Source organism: Macrobrachium rosenbergii, unplaced genomic scaffold, assembly GCF_040412425.1.
Source record: "Macrobrachium rosenbergii isolate ZJJX-2024 unplaced genomic scaffold, ASM4041242v1 13917, whole genome shotgun sequence".
NCBI classification, from domain to species: Eukaryota; Metazoa; Arthropoda; class Malacostraca; order Decapoda; family Palaemonidae; genus Macrobrachium; species Macrobrachium rosenbergii.
The window spans coordinates 513,652-537,363 of record NW_027100728.1 but is presented as its reverse complement, the minus strand read 5'-3'; the positions used below and the strand labels follow the sequence as shown (position 1 = coordinate 537,363).

The window sequence follows — 23,712 nt, the reverse complement described above, 5'->3', positions numbered from 1 at the left end:
AAACCTTTCCTCAGGTTTTCAGGTTAGTCTTGAAGTATCGTGCCTGAGGAAGGATTTTTTAGTGTAACGTCAAGGTATTTTGTGAGGGTTTGGGGCAATCCATGAACATTGTGCTATTTGGAAGGGTCTCAGAATGTATTTTCAAACCTTTTCCTCAGGTTTTCAGGTTAGTCTTGAAGTATCGTGCCTGAGGAAGGATTTTTTAGTGTAACGTCAAGGTATTTTGTGAGGGTTTGGGGCAATCCATGAACATTGTGCTGTATGGAAGGGTCTCGGAATGTAGTATCAAACCTTTTCCTCAGGTTTTCAGGTTAGTCTTGAAGTATCGTGCCTGAGGAAGGATTTTTAGTGTAACGTCAAGGTATTTTGTGAGGGTTTAGGGCAATCCATGAACATTGTGCTATCTGGAAGGGTCTCGAATGTAGTATCAAACCTTTCTCAGGTTTCAGGTTAGTCTTGAAGCACTGAGGAAGGATTTTTAGTGTAACATCAAGGTATTTTGTGAGGGTTTGGGGCAATCCATGAACATTGTGCTATCTGGAAGGGTCTGGGAATGTAGTATCAAACCTTTTCCTCAGGTTTTCAGGTTAGTCTTGAAGCATCGTGCCTGAGGAAGGATTTTTTAGTGTAATGTCAAGGTATTTTGTGAGGGTTTGGGGCAATCCATGAACATTGTGCTATCTGGAAGGGTCTCAGAATGTAGTATCAAACCTTTTCCTCAGGTTTTCAGGTTAGTCTTGAAGCATCGTGCCTGAGGAAGGATTTTTTAGTGTAACGTCAAGGTATTTTGTGAGGGTTTGGGGCAATCCATGAACATTGTGCTATCTGAAGGGTCTCGGAATGTAGTATCAAACCTTTTCCTCAGGTTTTCAGGTTAGTCTTGAAGCATCGTGCCTGAGGAAGGATTTTTTAGTGTAACGTCAAGGTATTTTGTGAGGGTTTGGGGCAATCCATGAACATTGTGCTATCTGGAAGGGTCTCGAATGTAGTATCAAACCTTTCCTCAGGTTTTCAGGTTAGTCTTGAAGCATCGTGCCTGAGGAAGGATTTTTAGTGTAACGTCAAGGTATTTTTTGTGAGGGTTTGGGGCAATCCATGAACATTGTGCTATCTGGAAGGGTCTTCGAATGTAGTATCAAACCTTTTCCTCAGGTTTTCAGGTTAGTCTTGAAGCATCGAGTGCCTGAGGAAGGATTTTTTAGTGTAACGTCAAGGTATTTTGTGAGGGTTTGGGGCAATCCATGAACATTGTGCTATCTGGAAGGGTCTCGAATGTAGTATCAAACCTTTTTCCTCAGGTTTTCAGGTTAGTCTTGAAGCATCGTGCCTGAGGAAGGATTTTTAGTGTAACGCCAAGGTATTTTGTGAGGGTTTGGGGCAATCCATGAACATTGTGCTATCTGAAGGGTCTCGAATGTAGTATCAAACCTTTTCCTCAGGTTTTCAGGTTAGTCTTGAAGCATCGTTGAGGAAGGATTTTTAGTGTAACGCAAGGATTTTGTGAGTGTTTTGAACATTGTGATGGAGGTGTCCATGAACAATGTCTAAACCTTTTCCTCAGGTTTTCAGGTTAGTCTTGAAGCATCGTGCCTGAGGAAGGATTTTTAGTGTAACGTCAAGGTATTTTGTGAGGGTTTGGGGCAATCCATGAACATTGTGCTATCTGGAAGGGTCTCGAATGTAGTATCAAACCTTTCCTCAGGTTTTCAGGTTAGTCTTGAAGCATCGTGCCTGAGGAAGGATTTTTAGTGTAACGTCAAGGTATTTTGTGAGGGTTTGGGGCAATCCATGAACATTGTGCTATCTGGAAGGGTCTCAGAATGTAGTATCAAACCTTTTCCTCAGGTTTTCAGTGTTAGTCTTGAAGCATCGTGCCTGAGGAAGGATTTTTAGTGTAACATCAAGGTATTTTGTGAGGGTTTGGGGCAATCCATGAACATTGTGCTATCTGGAAGGGTCTCAGAATGTAGTATCAAACCTTTTCCTCAGGTTTTCAGGTTAGTCTTGAAGCATCGTGCCTGAGGAAGGATTTTTTTAGTGTAACGTCAAGGTATTTTGTGAGGGTTTGGGGCAATCCATGAACATTGTGCTATCTGGAAGGGTCTCGAATGTAGTATCAAACCTTTTCCTCAGGTTTTCAGGTTAGTCTTGAAGCATCGTGCCTGAGGAAGGATTTTTTAGTGTAACGTCAAGGTATTTTGTGAGGGTTTGGGCAATCCATGAACATTGTGCTATCTGGAAGGGTCTCGGAATGTAGTATCAAACCTTTTCCTCAGGTTTTCAGTGTAGTCTTGAAGCATCGTGCCTGAGGAAGGATTTTTTAGTGTAACGTCAAGGTATTTTGTGAGGGTTTGGGGCAATCCATGAACATTGTGCTATTTGGAAGGGTCTCGGAATGTAGTATCAAACCTTTTCCTCAGGTTTTCAGGTTAGTCTTGAAGCATCGTGCCTGAGGAAGGATTTTTTAGTGTAACGTCAAGGTATTTTGTGAGGGTTTGGGGCAATCCATGAACATTGTGCTATTGGAAGGGTCTTGGAATGTAGTATCAAACCTTTTCCTCAGGTTTTCAGGTTAGTCTTGAAGCATCGTGCCTGAGGAAGGATTTTTAGTGTAACGTCAAGGTATTTTGTGAGGGTTTGGGGCAATCCATGAACATTGTGCTATTTGGAAGGGTCTCGAATGTAGTATCAAACCTTTTCCTCAGGTTTTCAGGTTAGTCTTGAAGCATCGTGCCTGAGGAAGGATTTTTTAGTGTAACGTCAAGGTATTTTGTGAGGGTTTGGGGCAATCCATGAACATTGTGCTATCTGGAAGGGTCTCTGAATGTAGTATCAAACCTTTCCTCAGGTTTTCAGGTTAGTCTTGAAGCATCGTGCCTGAGGAAGGATTTTTAGTGTAACGTCAAGGTATTTTGTGAGGGTTTGGGGCAATCCATGAACATTGTGCTGTATGGAAGGGTCTCGAATGTAGTATCAAACCTTTTCCTCAGGTTTTCAGTGTTAGTCTTGAAGCATCGTGCCTGAGGAAGGATTTTTTTTTAGTGTAACGTCAAGGTATTTTGTGAGGGTTTGGGGCAATCCATGAACATTGTGCTATCTGGAAGGGTCTCGAATGTAGTATCAAACCTTTTCCTCAGGTTTTCAGGTTAGTCTTGAAGCATCGTGCCTGAGGAAGGATTTTTTAGTGTAACGTCAAGGTATTTTGTGAGGGTTTGGGGCAATCCATGAACATTGTGCTATTTGGAAGGGTCTTGGAATGTAGTATCAAACCTTTCTCAGGTTTTCAGGTTAGTCTTGAAGTATCGTGCCTGAGGAAGGATTTTTAGTGTAACGTCAAGGTATTTTGTGAGGGTTTGGGGCAATCCATGAACATTGTGCTATTTGGAAGGGTCTCGAATGTAGTATCAAACCTTTTCCTCAGGTTTTCAGGTTAGTCTTGAAGCATCGTGCCTGAGGAAGGATTTTTAGTGTAACGTCAAGGTATTTTGTGAGGGTTTGGGGCAATCCATGAACATTGTGCTATCTGGAAGGGTCTCAGAATGTAGTATCAAACCTTTTCCTCAGGTTTTCAGGTTAGTCTTGAAGCATCGTGCCTGAGGAAGGATTTTTTAGTGTAACGTCAAGGTATTTTGTGAGGGTTTGGGGCAATCCATGAACATTGTGCTATTTGGAAGGGTCTTGAATGTAGTATCAAACCTTTTCCTCAGGTTTTCAGGTTAGTCTTGAAGCATCGTGCCTGAGGAAGGATTTTTTTAGTGTAACGTCAAGGTATTTTGTGAGGGTTTGGGGCAATCCATGAACATTGTGCTATATGGAAGGGTCTCGAATGTAGTATCAAACCTTTTCTCAGGTTTTCAGGTTAGTCTTGAAGCATCGTGCCTGAGGAAGGATTTTTTTAGTGTAACGTCAAGGTATTTTGTGAGGGTTTGGGGCAATCCATGAACATTGTGCTATTTGGAAGGGTCTCGAATGTATTTATCAAACCTTTTCCTCAGGTTTTCAGGTTAGTCTTGAAGCATCGTGCCTGAGGAAGGATTTTTAGTGTAACGTCAAGGTATTTTGTGAGGGTTTGGGGCAATCCATGAACATTGTGCTGCTATCTGGAAGGGTCTTGGAATGTAGTATCAAACCTTTTCCTCAGGTTTTCAGGTTAGTCTTGAAGCATCGTGCCTGAGGAAGGATTTTTTTAGTGTAACGTCAAGGTATTTTGTGAGGGTTTTGGGCAATCCATGAACATTGTGCTATCTGGAAGGGTCTGAATGTAGTATCAAACCTTTTCCTCAGGTTTTCAGGTTAGTCTTGAAGCATCGTGCCTGAGGAAGGATTTTTTTAGTGTAACGTCAAGGTATTTTTGTGAGGGTTTGGGGCAATCCATGAACATTGTGCTATTTGGAAGGGTCTTGAATGTAGTATCAAACCTTTTCCTCAGGTTTTCAGGTTAGTCTTGAAGCATCGTGCCTGAGGAAGGATTTTTAGTGTAACGTCAAGGTATTTTTGTGAGGGTTTGGGGCAATCCATGAACATTGTGCTATCTGGAAGGGTCTCGAATGTAGTATCAAACCTTTTCCTCAGGTTTTCAGGTTAGTCTTGAAGCATCGTGCCTGAGGAAGGATTTTTAGTGTAACGTCAAGGTATTTTGTGAGGGTTTGGGGCAATCCATGAACATTGTGCTATCTGGAAGGGTCTTGGAATGTAGTATCAAACCTTTTCCTCAGGTTTTCAGGTTAGTCTTGAAGCATCGTGCCTGAGGAAGGATTTTTTAGTGTAACGTCAAGGTATTTTGTGAGGGTTTGGGCAATCCATGAACATTGTGCTATCTGGAAGGGTCTTGAATGTAGTATCAAACCTTTTCCTCAGGTTTTCAGTGTTAGTCTTGAAGCATCGTGCCTGAGGAAGGATTTTTTAGTGTAACGTCAAGGTATTTTGTGAGGGTTTGGGGCAATCCATGAACATTGTGCTATCTGGAAGGGTCTCGAATGTAGTATCAAACCTTTTCCTCAGGTTTTCAGGTTAGTCTTGAAGCATCGTGCCTGAGGAAGGATTTTTAGTGTAACGTCAAGGTATTTTGTGAGGTTTGGGGCAATCCATGAACATTGTGCTATCTGGAAGGGTCTTGGAATGTAGTATCAAACCTTTTCCTCAGGTTTTCACCGTAGTTTTGAAGCATCTTGCCTGAGGAAGGATTTTGTAGTGTAACGTCAAGGTATTTTGTGAGGGTTTGGGGCAATCCATGAACATTGTGCTATTTGGAAGGGTCTCAGAATGTAGTATCAAACCTTTTCCTCAGGTTTTCAGGTTAGTCTTGAAGCATCGTGCCTGAGGAAGGATTTTTTAGTGTAACGTCAAGGTATTTTGTGAGGGTTTGGGGCAATCCATGAACATTGTGCTATCTGGAAGGGTCTTGGAATGTAGTATCAAACCTTTTCCTCAGGTTTTCAGGTTAGTCTTGAAGCATCGTGCCTGAGGAAGGATTTTTTAGTGTAACGTCAAGGTATTTTGTGAGGGTTTTGGGCAATCCATGAACATTGTGCTGTATGGAAGGGTCTTGGAATGTAGTATCAAACCTTTTCCTCAGGTTTTCAGGTTAGTCTTGAAGCATCGTGCCTGAGGAAGGATTTTTTAGTGTAACGTCAAGGTATTTTGTGAGGGTTTGGGGCAATCCATGAACATTGTGCTATCTGGAAGGGTCTTGAATGTAGTATCAAACCTTTTCTCAGGTTTTCAGGTTAGTCTTGAAGCATCGTGCCTGAGGAAGGATTTTTAGTGTAACGTCAAGGTATTTTGTGAGGGTTTGGGGCAATCCATGAACATTGTGCTATTTGGAAGGGTCTCGAATGTATTATCAAACCTTTTCCTCAGGTTTTCAGGTTAGTCTTGAAGCATCGTGCCTGAGGAAGGATTTTTAGTGTAACGTCAAGGTATTTTGTGAGGGTTTGGGGCAATCCATGAACATTGTGCTATTTGGAAGGGTCTCGAATGTAGTATCAAACCTTTCCTCAGGTTTTCAGGTTAGTCTTGAAGCATCGTGCCTGAGGAAGGATTTTTAGTGTAACGTCAAGGTATTTTTGTGAGGGTTTGGGGCAATCCATGAACATTGTGCTATCTGGAAGGGTCTCGAATGTAGTATCAAACCTTTTCCTCAGGTTTTCAGGTTAGTCTTGAAGCATCGTGCCTGAGGAAGGATTTTTAGTGTAACGTCAAGGTATTTTGTGAGGGTTTGGGGCAATCCATGAACATTGTGCTATTTGGAAGGGTCTCAGAATGTAGTATCAAACCTTTTCCTCAGGTTTTCAGGTTAGTCTTGAAGCATCGTGCCTGAGGAAGGATTTTTTAGTGTAACGTCAAGGTATTTTGTGAGGGTTTGGGGCAATCCATGAACATTGTGCTATCTGGAAGGGTCTCGGAATGTAGTATCAAACCTTTTCCTCAGGTTTTCAGGTTAGTCTTGAAGCATCGTGCCTGAGGAAGGATTTTTTAGTGTAACGTCAAGGTATTTTGTGAGGGTTTGGGGCAATCCATGAACATTGTGCTATCTGGAAGGGTCTTGGAATGTAGTATCAAACCTTTTCCTCAGGTTTTCAGGTTAGTCTTGAAGCATCGTGCCTGAGGAAGGATTTTTTAGTGTAACGTCAAGGTATTTTGTGAGGGTTTGGGGCAATCCATGAACATTGTGCTATTTGGAAGGGTCTCAGAATGTAGTATCAAACCTTTTCCTCAGGTTTTCAGGTTAGTCTTGAAGCATCGTGCCTGAGGAAGGATTTTTAGTGTAACGTCAAGGTATTTTGTGAGGGTTTGGGGCAATCCATGAACATTGTGCTATTTGGAAGGGTCTCGAATGTAGTATCAAACCTTTTCCTCAGGTTTTCAGGTTAGTCTTGAAGCATCGTGCCTGAGGAAGGATTTTTTAGTGTAACGTCAAGGTATTTTGTGAGGGTTTGGGGCAATCCATGAACATTGTGCTATCTGGAAGGGTCTCGAATGTAGTATCAAACCTTTTCCTCAGGTTTTCAGGTTAGTCTTGAAGCATCGTGCCTGAGGAAGGATTTTTTAGTGTAACGTCAAGGTATTTTGTGAGGGTTTGGGGCAATCCATGAACATTGTGCTATTTGGAAGGGTCTCGAATGTAGTATCAAACCTTTTCCTCAGGTTTTCAGGTTAGTCTTGAAGCATCGTGCCTGAGGAAGGATTTTTAGTGTAACGTCAAGGTATTTTGTGAGGGTTTGGGGCAATCCATGAACATTGTGCTATTTGGAAGGGTCTCGAATGTAGTATCAAACCTTTTCCTCAGGTTTTCAGGTTAGTCTTGAAGCATCGTGCCTGAGGAAGGATTTTTTAGTGTAACGTCAAGGTATTTTGTGAGGGTTTGGGGCAATCCATGAACATTGTGCTATCTGGAAGGGTCTCGGAATGTAGTATCAAACCTTTTCCTCAGGTTTTCAGGTTAGTCTTGAAGCATCGTGCCTGAGGAAGGATTTTTAGTGTAACGTCAAGGTATTTTGTGAGGGTTTGGGGCAATCCATGAACATTGTGCTATCTGGAAGGGTCTTGAATGTAGTATCAAACCTTTTCCTCAGGTTTTCAGGTTAGTCTTGAAGCATCGTGCCTGAGGAAGGATTTTTAGTGTAACGTCAAGGTATTTTGTGAGGGTTTGGGGCAATCCATGAACATTGTGCTATCTGGAAGGGTCTCGAATGTAGTATCAAACCTTTTCCTCAGGTTTTCAGGTTAGTCTTGAAGCATCGTGCCTGAGGAAGGATTTTTAGTGTAACGTCAAGGTATTTTGTGAGGGTTTGGGGCAATCCATGAACATTGTGCTATCTGGAAGGGTCTCGAATGTAGTATCAAACCTTTTCCTCAGGTTTTCAGGTTAGTCTTGAAGCATCGTGCCTGAGGAAGGATTTTTAGTGTAACGTCAAGGTATTTTGTGAGGGTTTGGGGCAATCCATGAACATTGTGCTATTTGGAAGGGTCTCGAATGTATTATCAAACCTTTTCTCAGGTTTTCAGGTTAGTCTTGAAGCATCGTGCCTGAGGAAGGATTTTTTAGTGTAACGTCAAGGTATTTTGTGAGGGTTTGGGGCAATCCATGAACATTGTGCTATCTGGAAGGGTCTCGGAATGTAGTATCAAACCTTTTCCTCAGGTTTTCAGGTTAGTCTTGAAGTATCGTGCCTGAGGAAGGATTTTTTAGTGTAACGTCAAGGTATTTTTTTAGGGTTTGGGGCAATCCATGAACATTGTGCTATTTGGAAGGGTCTCGGAATGTATTTTCAAACCTTTTCCTCAGGTTTTCAGGTTAGTCTTGAAGCATCGTGCCTGAGGAAGGATTTTTTAGTGTAACGTCAAGGTATTTTGTGAGGGTTTGGGGCAATCCATGAACATTGTGCTATCTGGAAGGGTCTCGGAATGTAGTATCAAACCTTTTCCTCAGGTTTTCAGGTTAGTCTTGAAGCATCGTGCCTGAGGAAGGATTTTTAGTGTAACGTCAAGGTATTTTGTGAGGGTTTGGGGCAATCCATGAACATTGTGCTATTTGGAAGGGTCTTGAATGTAGTATCAAACCTTTTCTCAGGTTTTCAGGTTAGTCTTGAAGCATCGTGCCTGAGGAAGGATTTTTTAGTGTAACGTCAAGGTATTTTGTGAGGGTTTGGGGCAATCCATGAACATTGTGCTATTTGGAAGGGTCTTGGAATGTAGTATCAAACCTTTTCCTCAGGTTTTCAGGTTAGTCTTGAAGCATCGTGCCTGAGGAAGGATTTTTTAGTGTAACGTCAAGGTATTTTGTGAGGGTTTGGGGCAATCCATGAACATTGTGCTATCTGGAAGGGTCTCGGAATGTAGTATCAAACCTTTTCCTCAGGTTTTCAGGTTAGTCTTGAAGCATCGTGCCTGAGGAAGGATTTTTTAGTGTAACGTCAAGGTATTTTGTGAGGGTTTGGGGCAATCCATGAACATTGTGCTATTTGGAAGGGTCTCGGAATGTATTTTCAAACCTTTTCCTCAGGTTTTCAGGTTAGTCTTGAAGTATCGTGCCTGAGGAAGGATTTTTTAGTGTAACGTCAAGGTATTTTGTGAGGGTTTGGGGCAATCCATGAACATTGTGCTGTATGGAAGGGTCTCGGAATGTAGTATCAAACCTTTTCCTCAGGTTTTCAGGTTAGTCTTGAAGCATCGTGCCTGAGGAAGGATTTTTTAGTGTAACGTCAAGGTATTTTGTGAGGGTTTGGGGCAATCCATGAACATTGTGCTATCTGGAAGGGTCTCGGAATGTAGTATCAAACCTTTTCCTCAGGTTTTCAGGTTAGTCTTGAAGCATCGTGCCTGAGGAAGGATTTTTTAGTGTAACGTCAAGGTATTTTGTGAGGGTTTGGGGCAATCCATGAACATTGTGCTATCTGGAAGGGTCTTGGAATGTAGTATCAAACCTTTTCCTCAGGTTTTCAGGTTAGTCTTGAAGCATCGTGCCTGAGGAAGGATTTTTAGTGTAACGTCAAGGTATTTTGTGAGGGTTTGGGGCAATCCATGAACATTGTGCTATCTGGAAGGGTCTCGAATGTAGTATCAAACCTTTTCCTCAGGTTTTCAGGTTAGTCTTGAAGCATCGTGCCTGAGGAAGGATTTTTTAGTGTAACGTCAAGGTATTTTGTGAGGGTTTGGGGCAATCCATGAACATTGTGCTATCTGGAAGGGTCTTGAATGTAGTATCAAACCTTTCCTCAGGTTTTCAGGTTAGTCTTGAAGCATCGTGCCTGAGGAAGGATTTTTTAGTGTAACGTCAAGGTATTTTGTGAGGGTTTGGGGCAATCCATGAACATTGTGCTATCTGGAAGGGTCTCGAATGTAGTATCAAACCTTTTCCTCAGGTTTTCAGGTTAGTCTTGAAGCATCGTGCCTGAGGAAGGATTTTTAGTGTAACGTCAAGGTATTTTGTGAGGGTTTTGGGCAATCCATGAACATTGTGCTATCTGGAAGGGTCTGGAATGTAGTATCAAACCTTTTCCTCAGGTTTTCAGGTTAGTCTTGAAGCATCGTGCCTGAGGAAGGATTTTTAGTGTAACGTCAAGGTATTTTGTGAGGGTTTGGGGCAATCCATGAACATTGTGCTATCTGGAAGGGTCTCGAATGTAGTATCAAACCTTTTCCTCAGGTTTTCAGGTTAGTCTTGAAGCATCGTGCCTGAGGAAGGATTTTTTAGTGTAACGTCAAGGTATTTTGTGAGGGTTTGGGGCAATCCATGAACATTGTGCTATTTGGAAGGGTCTGGAATGTAGTATCAAACCTTTTCCTCAGGTTTTCAGGTTAGTCTTGAAGCATCGTGCCTGAGGAAGGATTTTTTAGTGTAACGTCAAGGTATTTTGTGAGGGTTTGGGGCAATCCATGAACATTGTGCTGTCTGGAAGGGTCTCAGAATGTAGTATCAAACCTTTTCCTCAGGTTTTCAGGTTAGTCTTGAAGCATCGTGCCTGAGGAAGGATTTTTTAGTGTAACGTCAAGGTATTTTGTGAGGGTTTGGGGCAATCCATGAACATTGTGCTATCTGGAAGGGTCTTGAATGTAGTATCAAACCTTTTCCTCAGGTTTTCAGGTTAGTCTTGAAGCATCGTGCCTGAGGAAGGATTTTTTAGTGTAACGTCAAGGTATTTTGTGAGGGTTTGGGGCAATCCATGAACCTTGCGCTATCTGGAAGGGTCTCGGAATGTAGTATCAAACCTTTTCCTCAGGTTTTCAGGTTAGTGACAAAGCATCGTGCCTGAGGAAGGATTTTTTAGTGTAACGTCAAGGTATTTTGTGAGGTTTGGGGTAATCCATGAACATTGTGCTATTTGGAAGGGTCTTGGAATGTAGTATCAAACCTTTTCCTCAGGTTTTCAGGTTAGTCTTGAAGCATCGTGCCTGAGGAAGGATTTTTTAGTGTAACGTCAAGGTATTTTGTGAGGGTTTGGGGCAATCCATGAACATTGTGCTGTATGGAAGGGTCTTGGAATGTAGTATCAAACCTTTTCCTCAGGTTTTCAGGTTAGTCTTGAAGCATCGTGCCTGAGGAAGGATATTTTAGTGTAACGTCAAGGTATTTTGTGAGGGTTTGGGGCAATCCATGAACATTGTGATATCTGGAAGGGTCTCGGAATGTAGTATCAAACCTTTTCCTCAGGTTTTCAGGTTAGTCTTGAAGCATCGTGCCTGAGGAAGGATTTTTTAGTGTAACGTCAAGGTATTTTGTGAGGGTTTGGGGCAATCCATGAACATTGTGCTATCTGGAAGGGTCTCGGAATGTAGTATCAAACCTTTTCCTCAGGTTTTCAGGTTAGTCTTGAAGCATTGTGCCTGAGGAAGGATTTTTAGTGTAACGTCAAGGTATTTTGTGAGGGTTTGGGGCAATCCATGAACATTGTGCTATCTGGAAGGGTCTGGAATGTAGTATCAAACCTTTTCCTCAGGTTTTCAGGTTAGTCTTGAATCATCATTGCCTGAGGAAGGATTTTTAGTGTAACGTCAAGGTATTTTGTGAGGGTTTGGGGCAATCCATGAACATTGTGCTATTTGGAAGGGTCTCAGAATGTAGTATCAAACCTTTTCCTCAGGTTTTCAGGTTAGTCTTGAAGCATCGTGCCTGAGGAAGGATTTTTAGTGTAACGTCAAGGTATTTTGTGAGGGTTTGGGCAATCCATGAACATTGTACTATCTGGAAGGGTCTCAGAATGTAGTATCAAACCTTTTCCTCAGGTTTTCAGGTTAGTCTTGAAGCATCGTGCCTGAGGAAGGATTTTTTAGTGTAACGTCAAGGTATTTTGTGAGGGTTTGGGGCAATCCATGAACATTGTGCTATATGGAAGGGTCTGGAATGTAGTATCAAACCTTTTCCTCAGGTTTTCAGGTTAGTCTTGAAGCATCGTGCCTGAGGAAGGATTTTTAGTGTAACGTCAAGGTATTTTGTGAGGGTTTGGGGCAATCCATGAACATTGTGCTATTTGGAAGGGTCTGGGAATGTAGTATCAAACCTTTTCCTCAGGTTTTCAGGTTAGTCTTGAAGCATCGTGCCTGAGGAAGGATTTTATAGTGTAACGTCAAGGTATTTCGTGAGGCTTTGAGGCAATCCATGAACATTGTGCTATATGGAAGGGTCTCGAATGTAGTATCAAACCTTTTCCTCAGGTTTTCAGGTTAGTCTTGAAGCATCGTGCCTGAGGAAGGATTTTTAGTGTAACGTCAAAGGTATTTTGTGAGGGTTTGGGGCAATCCATGAACATTGTGCTATCTGGAAGGGTCTGGAATGTAGTATCAAACCTTTTCCTCAGGTTTTCAGGTTAGTCTTGAAGCATCGTGCCTGAGGAAGGATTTTTTTAGTGTAACGTCAAGGTATTTTGTGAGGGTTTGGGGCAATCCATGAACATTGTGCTATCTGGAAGGGTCTTGGAATGTAGTATCAAACCTTTTCCTCAGGTTTTCAGGTTAGTCTTGAAGCATCGTGCCTGAGGAAGGATTTTTAGTGTAACGTCAAGGTATTTTGTGAGGGTTTGGGGCAATCCATGAACATTGTGCTATCTGGAAGGGTCTCGGAATGTAGTATCAAACCTTTTCCTCAGGTTTTCAGGTTAGTCTTGAAGCATCGTGCCTGAGGAAGGATTTTTAGTGTAACGTCAAGGTATTTTGTGAGGGTTTGGGGCAATCCATGAACATTGTGCTATCTGGAAGGGTCTTGGAATGTAGTATCAAACCTTTTCCTCAGGTTTTCAGGTTAGTCTTGAAGCATCGTGCCTGAGGAAGGATTTTTAGTGTAACGTCAAGGTATTTTGTGAGGGTTTGGGGCAATCCATGAACATTGTGCTATCTGGAAGGGTCTTGGAATGTAGTATCAAACCTTTTCTCAGGTTTTCAGGTTAGTCTTGAAGCATCGTGCCTGAGGAAGGATTTTTAGTGTAACGTCAAGGTATTTTGTGAGGGTTTGGGGCAATCCATGAACATTGTGCTATCTGGAAGGGTCTTGGAATGTAGTATCAAACCTTTTCCTCAGGTTTTCAGGTTAGTCTTGAAGCATCGTGCCTGAGGAAGGATTTTTAGTGTAACGTCAAGGTATTTTGTGAGGGTTTGGGGCAATCCATGAACATTGTGCTATCTGGAAGGGTCTTGAATGTAGTATCAAACCTTTTCCTCAGGTTTTCAGGTTAGTCTTGAAGCATCGTGCCTGAGGAAGGATTTTTAGTGTAACGTCAAGGTATTTTGTGAGGGTTTGGGGCAATCCATGAACATTGTGCTATCTGGAAGGGTCTTGGAATGTAGTATCAAACCTTTTCCTCAGGTTTTCAGGTTAGTCTTGAAGCATCGTGCCTGAGGAAGGATTTTTTAGTGTAACGTCAAGGTATTTTGTGAGGGTTTGGGGCAATCCATGAACATTGTGCTATCTGGAAGGGTCTCGAATGTAGTATCAAACCTTTTCCTCAGGTTTTCAGGTTAGTCTTGAAGCATCGTGCCTGAGGAAGGATTTTTAGTGTAACGTCAAGGTATTTTGTGAGGGTTTAGGGCAATCCATGAACATTGTGCTATCTGGAAGGGTCTTGGAATGTAGTATCAAACCTTTTCCTCAGGTTTTCAGGTTAGTCTTGAAGCATCGTGCCTGAGGAAGGATTTTTAGTGTAACGTCAAGGTATTTTTGTGAGGGTTTGGGGCAATCCATGAACATTGTGCTATATGGAAGGGTCTTCAATGTAGTATCAAACCTTTTCCTCAGGTTTTCAGGTTAGTCTTGAAGTATCGTGCCTGAGGAAGGAATTTTTAGTGTAACGTCAAGGTATTTTGTGAGGGTTTGGGGCAATCCATGAACATTGTGCTATCTGGAAGGGTCTTGAATGTAGTATCAAACCTTTTCCTCAGGTTTTCAGGTTAGTCTTGAAGCATCGTGCCTGAGGAAGGATTTTTAGTGTAACGTCAAGGTATTTTGTGAGGGTTTGGGGCAATCCATGAACATTGTGCTATATGGAAGGGTCTTGAATGTAGTATCAAACCTTTTCCTCAGGTTTTCAGGTTAGTCTTGAAGCATCGTGCCTGAGGAATAATTTTTTAGTGTAACGTCAAGGTATTTTATGAGGTTTGGGGTAATCCATGAACATTGTGCTATCTGGAAGGGTCTTGGAATGTAGTATCAAACCTTTTCCTCAGGTTTTCAGGTTAGTCTTGAAGCATCGTGCCTGAGGAAGGATTTTTAGTGTAACGTCAAGGTATTTTGTGAGGGTTTGGGGCAATCCATGAACATTGTGCTATTTGGAAGGGTCTTGGAATGTAGTATCAAACCTTTTCCTCAGGTTTTCAGGTTAGTCTTGAAGTATCGTGCCTGAGGAAGGATTTTTCAGTGTAACGTCAAAGGTATTTTGTGAGGGTTTTGGGCAATCCATGAACATTGTGCTATCTGGAAGGGTCTCGAATGTAGTATCAAACCTTTTCCTCAGGTTTTCAGGTTAGTCTTGAAGCATCGTGCCTGAGGAAGGATTTTTTAGTGTAACGTCAAGGTATTTTGTGAGGGTTTGGGGCAATCCATGAACATTGTGCTATCTGGAAGGGTCTTGGAATGTAGTATCAAACCTTTTCCTCAGGTTTTCAGGTTAGTCTTGAAGCATCGTGCCTGAGGAAGGATTTTTTTAGTGTAACGTCAAGGTATTTTGTGAGGGTTTGGGGCAATCCATGAACATTGTGCTATCTGGAAGGGTCTCAGAATGTAGTATCAAACCTTTTCCTCAGGTTTTCAGGTTAGTCTTGAAGCATCGTGCCTGAGGAAGGATTTTTTTTAGTGTAACGTCAAGGTATTTTGTGAGGGTTTGGGGCAATCCATGAACATTTGCTGTATGGAAGGGTCTTGGAATGTAGTATCAAACTTTTCCTCAGGTTTTCAGGTTAGTCTTGAAGCATTGTGCCTGAGGAAGGAATTTTTAGTGTAACGTCAAGGTATTTTTTGATGGTTTGGGGCAATCCATGAACATTGTGCTATCTGGAATTTCTCAGAATGTAGTATCAAACCTTTTCCTCAGGTTTTCAGGTTAGTCTTGAAGCATCGTGCCTGAGGAAGGATTTTTAGTGTAATGTCAAGGTATTTTGTGAGGTTTGGGGCAATCCATGAACATTGTGCTATCTGGAAGGGTCTTGAATGTAGTATCAAACCTTTTCCTCAGGTTTTCAGGTTAGTCTTGAAGCATCGTGCCTGAGGAAGGATTTTTAGTTTAACGTCAAGGTATTTTGTGAGGGTTTGGGGCAATCCATGAACATTGTGCTATATGGAAGGGTCTCAGAATGTAGTATCAAACCTTTTCCTCAGGTTTTCAGGTTAGTCTTGAAGCATTGTGCCTGAGGAAGGATTTTTTAGTGTAATGTCAAGGTATTTTGTGAGGGTTTGGGGCAATCCATGAACATTGTGTTATCTGGAAGGGTCTCGGAATGTAGTATCAAACCTTTTCCTCAGGTTTTCAGGTTAGTCTTGAAGCATCGTGCCTGAGGAAGGATTTTTTAGTGTAACGTCAAGGTATTTTTGTGAGGGTTTGGGGCAATCCATGAACATTGTGCTATCTGGAAGGGTCTCGGAATGTAGTATCAAACCTTTTCCTCAGGTTTTCAGGTTAGTCTTGAAGCATCGTGCCTGAGGAAGGATTTTTTAGTGTAACGTCAAGGTATTTTGTGAGGGTTTGGGGCAATCCATGAACATTGTGCTATCTGGAAGGGTCTCAGAATGTAGTATCAAACCTTTTCCTCAGGTTTTCAGTGTAGTCTTGAAGCATTGTGCCTGAGGAAGGATTTTTAGTGTAACGTAAAGGTATTTTGTGAGGGTTTGGGGCAATCCATGAACATTGTGCTATCTGGAAGGGTCTCTGAATGTAGTATCAAACCTTTTCCTCAGGTTTTCAGGTTAGTCTTGAAGCATCGTGCCTGAGGAAGGATTTTTTAGTGTAACGTCAAGGTATTTTGTGAGGGTTTGGGGCAATCCATGAACATTGTGCTATCTGGAAGGGTCTCAGAATGTAGTATCAAACCTTTTCCTCAGGTTTTCAGGTTAGTCTTGAAGCATTGTGCCTGAGGAAGGATTTTTTAGTGTAACGTCAAGGTATTTTGTGAGGGTTTGGGGCAATCCATGAACATTGTGCTATCTGGAAGGGTCTGGGAATGTAGTATCAAACCTTTTCCTCAGGTTTTCAGTGTTAGTCTTGAAGCATCTTTGCCTGAGGAAGGATTTTTTTAGTGTAATGTCAAGGTATTTTTGCATATGGTTTCTAGCAATCTCTATCAACATTTTGCTGCTGGAAGGGTTCTTTATCAAATTTTCCTACCTTTGAACTGTCTCCATCTTGAAGCATCTATATACCTTGGATTTTTAAATTTCTCAGCTTGTATGTCAGGGTTGGGGCAATAAGTTGCATATGAAATAAGGGTCTCTATCTCCATCAAATTTTCCCTCAGGTTTTCTTTCCCATCAAATTTGCTGGATTCTTTCCCAGTAATTCCTAGGTATTTCAAAAATCTCCATCAAATTTTCTGCTATTATACCTTGTCTCTCCTTTAAATTTCTCAGCTTGTATGTTCCTTGAAATTTACCAATAAGTTGCATGTGAAATCATATCTCCATCAAATTTTGCTGCTTCTTTCCCATCAAATTTTGCTGCAACTTTCCCAACATTCCTACCTTTCAAAAATCTCCATCAAATATCTCTGCATTATACCTTGTCTCTCCTTTAAATTTCTCAGCTTGTATGTCCAGTAAATTTCCCAATAAGTTGCATTGAAATATCCATAGAAATAGCATATCTCCATCAAATTTTCTGCTTCTTTCCCAACATTCCTACCTTTCAAAAATCTCCATCAAATTTCTCTGTATACCTTGTTCTCCTTTAAATTTCTCAGCTTGTATGTCAGTAAATTTCCCAATAAGTTGCATATGAAATAGCATATCTCCATCTAATTTTGCTGCTTCTTTCCTATCAAATTTTGCTGCTTCTTTCCCAAGATTCCTACCTTTCAAAAATCTCCATCAAATTTCTCTGTATACCTTGTCTCTCTTTTAAATTTCTCAGCTTGTATGTCCAGTAAATTTCCCAATAAGTTGCATATGAAAACTGTTTAAAAGCAGGACACAAATATTTACTCTCTGAATATTCTCTCTCTCTCTCTCTCTCTCTCTCTCTCTCTCTCTCTCTCTCTCTCTTCTCTCTCTCTCTCTCTCTCTCTCTCTCTCTCTTTACACAGCTCTTTTTGCTCATTTATTGAAAACTGTTTAAGCAGGACACTAATATTCATTTATAGACAATTAGTTGTTCCTTTTGATTGAACATGAATCTTCCATTCACTGAGTGCTTGACAATCTCTCTCTCTCTCTCTCTCTCTCTCTCTCTCTCTCTCTCTCTCTCTCTCTCTCTCTCTCTCTCTCTCTCTCTCTCTCTCTGGTCTTTTTCAAAGACACTTCCCAACTAATATTCATTTTATATACATGAAATATTGCTGTATTCTTGTTTTTTCATATGAAAATTATCTCTCTCTCTCTCTCTCTCTCTCTCTCTCTCTCTCTCTCTCTCTCTCTCTCTCTCTCTATTGAACTTCAGGATTAGGACAGAAGTATATAGAGTTGCTTTTCCTATTGATATATCTGTAATTTGTATATTTATTTTATTTGAAGGTCAGCCTTTCTCTCTCTCTCCTTATTGAAATGTTGTAATAATGGTTTTTATTTTCAGTGTAATGACACTTTAGTAGTTGTCCTTATTGAATTGTTGTAGTAATGTTATTTAATCTATATTTACAGATTGATCCTGATGTTGCAACCCAGAGAGAGAGAGAGAGAGCAAAAGAGGAACCCAGGTGATATCAAGAGAACGAGGAGAGGCAAGAGGATCGCCGGTAACCTTCAAAACCTAAATAAGATGCCGGTAATCCAGGGCAGTTAAAAAAAATCTTTTCTGGACGCCTCAACTTATACACTCAAATTTAATCAAATTTTAGATTTTTTATTTTTTTATTTTTTTTTTTTTTTTTTTTTTGGGGGTGGGGTGGGGTGGAGCTGTGGCCCTGGACCTGGCTGGGCAGGATCTGGCACTGGACCTGGCTGGGCAGGATCTGGCACTGGACCTGGCTGGGCAGGGGAATGTGGTTTGGGTCTGGAATGGGCCCTCTAAATTTGACATTGTAATGCTACTCTTATGTAAGGTTCTTTTTGAATGCTCTTATTACTAGTTCTTTTTGTAAGCTACCCTTATGTAAGGTTCTTTTTTTGTAATGCTACCCTTATGTAAGGTTCTTTTTTTGTAATGCTACTCTTATGTAAGGTTCTTTTTTTGTAATGCTACTTTTTGAAGGTTCTTTTTGTAATGCTACCCATATGTAAAGTTCTTTTTTTGTAATGCTACTCTTATTTGTAAATGATTTTTATTTGTAATGCTGCTCTTATGCAAGGTTCTTTTTTTGTAATGCTACTCTTATTGTAAAGGTTCTTTTTTTGGTAATGCTACCCTTATGTAAGGTGCTTTATGTAATGCTACTCTTATTTGTAAAGGTTCTTTTTGTAATGCTACTCTTATTGTAATGGTTTTTTTAAATAAACTGTCAAGTATTCATAATTATTTAATTATCCTGATGAATTGAATGGTGAAATTCCTGATAATTATCAACTGAATGGTAATTCAATGAGGTACTGAATGACAAGCAAACTGCATTAGAGTGTTTTATTTAACCAAAGGTCACACAGACATCATAGTTCATATACAGAGAATACTGGCTGCCCAAGACAGCACCAGCAGAGAGACATGTTACTCCTGTGACAGCTCACTAGAGACTGATGGGGGCCAACTTGAGTTCACCTTCTATATATACCCTGGATGGACAGTTGCCATGAGTTGCCTGTTAGGATATCTCCAATGAATTATTGGAGATAGTGCAAATTTTGAGGTGGAAGTGGGCCAAGAAGGCAGGTGGTGCAGTGGGTAGGAGAGGTTGGAAGGTCCTTATGAACTCCTCCACAACTGGCCAGGGATGAGATCCCCAGCCTCAATACCTCCTGGAAAGAGAGAGAGACATTAATACTTTCTGCTGAGTAATAGTACTTCCATATACACTAGCTACTGGCTATTACTGCTTGCTAATGCTACACTAGAAGAGAATGCTGGATGAACTAAAGGCAACTAGTAATTCTGCTTACTAATGCTGTGAATACTAGCTGAACTGAAAGCTACTACTGATACTGGTTACTGCTTAGTAATGCTACACTTGTAGATGAGTTACTAGGTAAGGCAAGTTACTGTTTGCTGGTCAGTCATGCTATGCTAATGAACTGTACAAGATAGTGAAGACAAATGAAGCTATTTCATATAAACTTATTGGGAAATTTACTGGACATACAAGCTGAGAAATTTAAAGGAGAGACAAGGTATACAGAGAAATTTGATGGATATTTTTTGAAAGGTAGGAATGTTGGGAAAGAAGCAGCAAAATTTGATGGAGCAAAATTTGATGGAGATATGCTATTTCATATGCAACTTATTGGGAAATTTACTGGACATACAAGCTGAGAAATTTAAAGGAGAGACAAGGTATACAGAGAAATTTGATGGAGATTTTTTATTAGTAGGAATGTTGGGAAAGAAGCAGCAAAATTTGATGGAGATATGATGGAGATATGCTATTTCATATGCAACTTATTGGGAAATTTACTGGACATACAAGCTGAGAAATTTAAAGGAGAGACAAGGTATACAGAGAAATTTGATGGAGATTTTTGAAAGGTAGGAATGTTGGGAAAGAACAGCAAAATTTGATGGAGATATGCTATTTCATATGCAACTTATTGGGAAATTTACTGGACATACAAGCTGAGAAATTTAAAGGAGAGACAAGGTATACAGAGAAATTTGATGGAGATTTTTGAAAGGTAGGAATGTTGGGAAAGAAGGTCCAGAAAAAATTTGATGTTGGAAAGAAATTAAAAATTTGATGGAGATATGCTATTTCATATGCAACTTATTGGGAAATTTACTGGACATACAAGCTGATAAATTTAAAGGAGAGAGAAGGTATACAGAGAAATTTGATGGAGATTTTTGAAAGGTAGGAATGTTGGGAAAGAAGCAGCAAAATTTGATGGAAAGAATAGCAAAATTTGATGGAGATATGCTATTTCATATGCAACTTATTAGGAAATTTACTGGACATACAAGCTGAGAAATTTAAAGGAGAGACAAGGTATACAGAGAAATTTGATGGAGATTTTTGAAAGGTAGGAATGTTGGGAAAGAAGCAGTTGAAAATTTGATGGGAAAGAAGCAGCAAATTTGATGGAGATATGCTATTTCATATGCAACTAATTGGGAAATTTACTAGACATACAAGCTGAGAAATTTAAAGGTGAGACAAGGTATACAGAGAAATTTGATGGAGATTTTTGAAAGGGAATGTTGGGAAAGAAGCAGCAAAATTTGATTTGATGGAGATATGCTATTTCATATGCAACTTATTAGGAAATTTACTGGACATACAAGCTGAGAAATTTAAAGGAGAGACAAGGTATACAGAGAAATTTGATGGAGATTTTTGAAGGTAGGAATGTTGGGAAAGAAGCAGCAAAATTTGATGGGAAAGAAGCAGCAAAATTTGATGGAGATATGCTATTTCATATGCAACTTATTAGGAAATTTACTGGACATACAAGCTGAGAAATTTAAAGGAGAGACAAGGTATACAGAGAAATTTGATGGAGATTTTTGAAAGGTAGGAATGTTGGGAAAGAAGCAGCAAAATTTGATGGGAAAGAAGCAGCAAAATTTGATGGAGATATGCTATTTCATATGCAACTTATAGGAAATTTACTGGACATACAAGCTGAGAAATTTAAAGGAGAGACAAGGTATATAGAGAAATTTGATGGAGATTTTTGAAGGTAGGAATGTTGGGAAAGAAAGCTATTTCATATGCAACTTATTGGAAAATTTACTGGACATACAAGGAGAAAGAAGAAATTTGATGGAGAAAAAATTTGATGGAGATATGCTATTTCATATGCAACTTATTAGGAAATTTACTGGACATACAAGCTGAGAAATTTAAAGGAGAGAGAAAAGGTATACAGAGAAATTTGATGGAGATTTTTGAAAGGTAGGAATGTTGGGAAAAGAAAGCAAAATTTGATGGAAAGAAGCAGCAAAATTTGATGGAGATATGCTATTTCATATGCAACTTATTGGGAAATTTACTGGACATACAAGCTGAGAAATTTAAAGGAGAGACAAGGTATACAGAGAAATTTGATGGAGATTTTTGAAAGGTAGGAATGTTGGGAAAGAAGCAGCAAAATTTGATGCAAAATTTGATGGAGATATGCTATTTCATATGCAACTTATTGGGAAATTTACTGGACATACAAGCTGAGAAATTTAAAGGAGAGACAAGGTATACAGAGAAATTTGATGGAGATTTTTGAAAGGTAGGAATGTTGGGAAAGAAGCAGCAAAATTTGATGGAAAGAAGCAGCAAAATTTGATGGAGATATGCTATTTCATATGCAACTTATTGGGAAATTTACTGGACATACAAGCTGAGAAATTTAAAGGAGAGACAAGGTATACAGAGAAATTTGATGGAGATTTTTGAAAGGTAGGAATGTTGGGAAAGAAAAAAAGAACCAGCAAAATTTGATGGAATATGCTATTTCATATGCAACTTATTGGGAAATTTACTGGACATACAAGCTGAGAAATTTAAAGGAGAGACAAGGTATACAGAGAAATTTGATGGAGATTTTTGAAAGGTAGGAATGTTGGGAAAGAAGCAGCAAAATTTGATGGAGCAAAATTTATGCTATTTCATATGCAACTTATTGGGAAATTTACTAGACATACAAGCTGAGAAATTTAAAGGAGAGACAAGGTATACAGAGAAATTTGATGGAGATTTTTGAAAGGTAGGAATGTTGGGAAAGAAGCAGCAAAATTTGATGGGAAAGAAGCAGCAAAATTTGATGGAGATATGCTATTTCATATGCAACTTATTGGGAAATTTACTGGACATACAAGCTGAGAAATTTAAAGGAGAGACAAGGTATACAGAGAAATTTGATGGAGATTTTTGAAGGTAGGAATGTTGGGACCCTGATGGAAGAAGCAAAATTTGATGGAGATATGCTATTTCATATGCAACTTATTGGGAAATTTACTGGACATACAAGCTGAGAAATTTAAAGGAGAGACAAGGTATACAGAGAAATTTGATGGAGATTTTTGACAGGTAGGAATGTTGGGAAAGAAGCAGCAAAATTTGATGGGAAAGAAGGAGCAAAATTCGATGGAGATATGCTATTTCATATGCAAATTATAGGGAAATTTACTGGACATACAAGCTGAGAAATTTAAAGGAGAGACAAGGTATATAGAGAAATTTGATGGATATTTTTGGAAGGTAGGAATGTTGGGAAAGAAGCAGCAAAATTTGATGGGAAAGAAGCAGCAAAATTTGATGGAGATATGCTATTTCATATGCAACTTATTGGGAAATTTACTGGACATACAAGCTGAGAAATTTAAAGGAGAGACAAGGTATACAGAGAAATTTGATGGAGATTTTTGAAAGGTAGGAATGTTGGGAAAGAAAGCAAAATTTGATGGGAAAAGAAGCAGCAAAATTTGATGGAGATATGCTATATCATATGAAACTTATTAGGAAATTTACTGGACATACAAGCTGAGAAATTTAAAGGAGAGACAAGGTATATAGAGAAATTTGATGGATATTTTTGGAAGGTAGGAATTTGGGAAAGAAGCAAGGTAAAATTTGTTGGAAAGAAGGCAGCAAAATTTGATGGAGATATGCTATTTCATATGCAACTTATTGGGAAATTTACTGGACATACAAGCTGAGAAATTTAAAGGAGAGACAAGGTATATAGAGAAATTTGATGGAGATTTTTTGAAGGTAGGAATGTTGGGAAAGAAGCAGCAAAATTTGATGGAAGCAGCAAAAATTTGATGGAGATATGCTATTTCATATGCAACTTATTGGGAAATTTACTGGACATACAAGCTGAGAAATTTAAAGGAGAGACAAGGTATACAGAGAAATTTGATGGAGATTTTTGAAAGGTAGGAATGTTGGGAAAGAAGCAGCAAAATTTGATGGGAAAGAAGCAGCAAAATTTGATGGATATATCCTATTTCATATGCAACTTATTGGGAAATTTACTGGACATACAAGCTGAGAAATTTAAAGGAGAGACAAGGTATATAGAGAAATTTGATGGAGATTTTTGAAAGGTAGGAATGTTGGGAAAGAAGCAGCAAAATTTGATGGAGATATGCTATTTCATATGCAACTTATTGGGAAATTTACTGGACATACAAGCTGAGAAATTTAAAGGAGAGACAAGGTATATAGAGAAATTTGATGGAGATTTTTGAAAAGGAATGTTGGGAGAAGCAGCAAAATTTGATGGGAAAGAAGCAGCAAAATTTGATGGAGATATGCTATTTCATATGCAACTTATAGGGAAATTTACTGACATACAAGCTGAGAAATTTAAAGGAGAGACAAGGTAATGGAGATTTTTGATGGTAGGAATGTTGGGAAAGCAGCAAAATTTGATGGGAAAGCAGCAAAAATTTGATGGATATATGCTATTTCATATGCAACTTATTGGGAAATTTACTGACATACAAGCTGAGAAATTTAAAGGAGAGACAAGGTATATAGAGAAATTTGATGGATATT

General features: G+C 39.7%; 2 long non-coding RNA genes across 6 annotated transcripts in view; one reads left to right on the top strand and one right to left on the bottom strand.

Annotated features, from left to right (window-relative positions):
- LOC136838087 (uncharacterized) overlaps positions 1-23,712 on the bottom strand; it is a 147,327-nt gene that overhangs the window by 26,189 nt on the left and 97,426 nt on the right. The gene's annotated exons all lie outside the window — the stretch shown is intronic.
- The window catches only part of LOC136838088 (uncharacterized), a 174,848-nt gene continuing 169,251 nt past the window's right edge, over positions 18,116-23,712 (top strand). The window contains exons 1-2 of one of the 5 annotated variants that reach the window (XR_010852853.1): positions 18,116-18,171; positions 18,227-18,290. This is a non-coding gene — a long non-coding RNA (uncharacterized lncRNA). Of the gene's footprint in view, positions 18,172-18,210; positions 18,291-18,455; positions 18,485-23,712 lie in introns of those variants that run through there. The other 4 variants (XR_010852857.1, XR_010852855.1, XR_010852852.1 and 1 more) reach the window with 4 other exon arrangements.